Raw genomic sequence first — 3,536 nt, forward strand, 5'->3', positions numbered from 1 at the left:
GCAAAAGGGGAATATGGAGGTGCTATTAGCAATTTACCACGTTTCAGAAGAGTGTATGGATTTAGTATTTTGGAAAATTATGTTCCATACTTGCTGCATCAGCAAGCCTAGTGTAATACTAATCATCCACTCGACATTTCAACAACAACAACAAAACCGAGGAAAACTACATAATCACAATATGCATATCAATACACCTGAATCAAACGAAGGATGCCAGAAATGTTACAGAAAATTTGTTTAAGATTGATTATTATTCCAGTTAAAGCCAACAAATGCATTTAGAAGCCACAAAACGTCCAAAATCTCAAAGTCTTGTGGTGTTCAAGTTGAATAATTATTCATGCCAAAGCGTAATTTGAAGATTATTTTTGCCGACGGCTTTGTAGTCCTTTTTTCGGCCGTAGCTTTACCAGTCTTACCAATAACCTTAAAAGAAATTCAGCCAAACATTTCACTAAACCGAATAAATTAAACAAACAAAACGAGGAAGTCTCCATAATTTGTAAACGCAGTATGCATGACAACATACGAGCGTCAAAAGGTGTCAAGGAGAGCAAATCGATGGTTTTCCTTCTTCCAAAGGTAAACAGAAGAAGAAATTATAGCTACGAGAACTCATGGAGAGCGAGGTCATTTAACTGAGTTCATATATGACAGGTGTCCTGCATACTGCTAGGATCAATGCTATCAAAGTCATCATGAGTAGTGATAAGTTAATAAAGATGGTGAATTTTAAGCTTGGTAATGAAATGTGAAGGTGAATTAATCAACATGACACAAGCGTGGGACAAAGAAAAATTCTAAGTCCGCGACAGGATTTCGAACCCATGACCTCCTGAACACTGGGTGGGCGCTCTATCCACTGAGCTACAAGAACTCATGGAGAGCAAGGTCATTTAACTGAGTTCATATATGACAGGTGTCCTGCATACTGCTAGGATCAATGCTATCGATGTCATCGATGGTGAATTTAAGAGTTTCGTAGAAAAAGTAGTATATATCTTGTACAATGTATGTATGTCCTTTATATATTGTTTGTGCACCTATATTTAGCTACCTTTTAACTGCGGTAGGAAGAACAACACATCTGGCTTTCCATGATGCATTTCTTATCGTGAGTATGGACGAATTTTGTGGGTGTTCCAGTGGTGCGCAACCCGATGGAGTTCAGCCTGACTGGGTTACATAAAACACCATCGCAAACATTCTCTAAAAAAAGTAAAATGTATTAACACTTCCTAGTTCTCACTAACTGGTGCAAAATTTAAAGAGGTAGAAAAAAGTATATTAAAAGGAGAAGTATATCTATCTAATATAATATGTAATAACACATTCAATTATTTCACTATTGTCATTTCATTGCATGATATGAAAGGTAGATATTGCGCTGTAGTTGGTAGTTTCTTGGTTTGACCGGTCTATAATGGAGCGAGTAAGGAGGGGGAAAACTGCAGTGTAACATATAATATGAGCGGACATTTTGCTCATTGCACGGATTTTTGGTTTTTCCTGCAGGGCTCTGAAAAATCAACTACACACCTGTGAAGATATCCGCATACATATCAGTTAAACCAGCACACAAGGTTGGACTGTATGTAAATACACACAAACGCCAGATACAAAGAATGCGTTTTTAGGTAAACTTACACATGCAGTACATCAGAGTCGTCAAATAATCCTTGATCTCTAAGTTCCTAGAAACACAATTAACATCTAAGGTAAGACCACAATGCCTCAATCCTTTTCAATCCACGGCAAAAAAGAGGTCCAGAATGTTAAATAAGAAATAAAAAATAACACTGAAAAAAGCCAATGCACAAGGGAGACTTAAAGTTCGAAACAATTCACATTAACTTAAACAATAACATAATACAGCATTGAAGCCGAATGCAAGTAAACCGAACTGACATATGACAAAAGGTATTTCACCACAAAAACAGTGTAAATTCGTAACAAAACTGGTTTGCCACTGAAGTGCCATACATGAAACTCTTACGACCAGCGAAGTCGTCTTGAGAATATCTGCATAGAAACCTTTGAACTCCAGCAACAAACACATTCTCGGTTCCACAATCACCTCTAACAGCAATAGGGGCTCCTTGCCAGGACAAAATGATATCACAAGAGTCACCTCATGAATAAAAGATATTCCAAAACATGATTTCACTGATGCAAAACTAACCTTCAATTTGCTCTACACACTCCACAAAGTAGTTACCAACAACACATGGGTCATTGTTGGTGTGTGCCACATCAAGCCACAATATTTTTCTGGAGTATCTGTAGGACAAAATTTGAAAACATAGCCTCTTTATTCTTAATTAATATTCAAACCTACTAAGATACAGAGGTTTGCTGTCGGTTGTTGTTTCATTAATTCCTGTTAGCAGACGTGATTGTCTTACAAACTATAAACGGCTAATATAGCAATCTTTTCTTAGGCCCTAAGAAAAGATTGCTGTGCCCGTTTTAGAACCAACATTTCATACAGGGAAGTTACGAATTCCACAAGGACAAGTATTAATACCAAATCCAATAGGAAATCGAGCAATTCAGTTTTTAGTGGACAAAAACCTTGTACCAGAATAATTTTAAGTATATTACAGTCCCTTTTACATTTTTTAAAAGCTAGAGATATGTTAAATAGTTGCCTAAAATAACAGCAAAAACAATTTTCCATGGCTACTCAAACTTCTGGGGGATTCCTTTTTGACAACTCGATCGATATGCTGAAAGACCAGGCCTTTCAAGAAAGTTACTACTCTGTCAATAGTCTACATACCCATCAATAGCTCCATGAATGGCAAAACCAAATGGCTTCAACTTATTGTAACCATCTATGTGCCACAAAAAGTTCGGACCCTACAGTGTTAGAAAACTGGTGTTTCGAGCATGCCTGTTTATTGAGCATTTAAGAGCATAACACCTTTTTTTTTCGTTTTTATACTGTCATTATCTTGGTGACAAAAGCATCTTCTAGCAAGGAACATATAACAAGACATGTAACAAGTTACATAAGAAAGTGCTTTGTGCATGGGAGTACCATAGTGGGGACTTACGTGGTCCTGAACATGACTGATACAGAAAAAAGGAATTCAGAATAAAGGCTTTAGATCTGTAAATAGAAAGGCAAAGTAGTTATTACATTTGCGTTAAATGTCTTACTTAGGTAATGCTTAGGTAATACTCCAACCTTGCAGCAATATGTACGCCAAATAAATCTTTCTGGTTCTTCTCGACACTCCATCTGGACCGAGGTAGCCCATTGCTAAACAAACAGTATTCCTTCAGAAGTGATAACAACAGTGTAGAGTGTAATGAGCCTCTGACTGGATGTTACTGTTACTTGGCCGTGTATGTCTTAAAAAAGCAATAGCAATAACTTCAACTTTGGGATGATCCGGTCCAGGATCAGTCATCCAAGATCACTCGGATCATGTTGCATTAAAGGAACCGATGAATCTATGATCAAAGTGGATTCATCGGTTGCTTTTATGCGCCATGATCCGCATGATCTTGGATCACTGACCCTG

General features: G+C 37.3%; 1 pseudogene; it reads right to left on the reverse strand.

The window, feature by feature from the left end:
• Window positions 1–1,052: 1,052 nt before the first annotated feature.
• On the reverse strand, window positions 1,053–3,536 carry LOC149099251 (uncharacterized; annotated as a pseudogene).

The sequence above is a fragment of the Orbicella faveolata genome, unplaced genomic scaffold (genome assembly GCF_042242905.1).
Source record: "Orbicella faveolata isolate gen_17 unplaced genomic scaffold, um_ofav_v1 contig_46, whole genome shotgun sequence".
NCBI lineage: Eukaryota > Metazoa > Cnidaria > Anthozoa > Scleractinia > Merulinidae > Orbicella > Orbicella faveolata.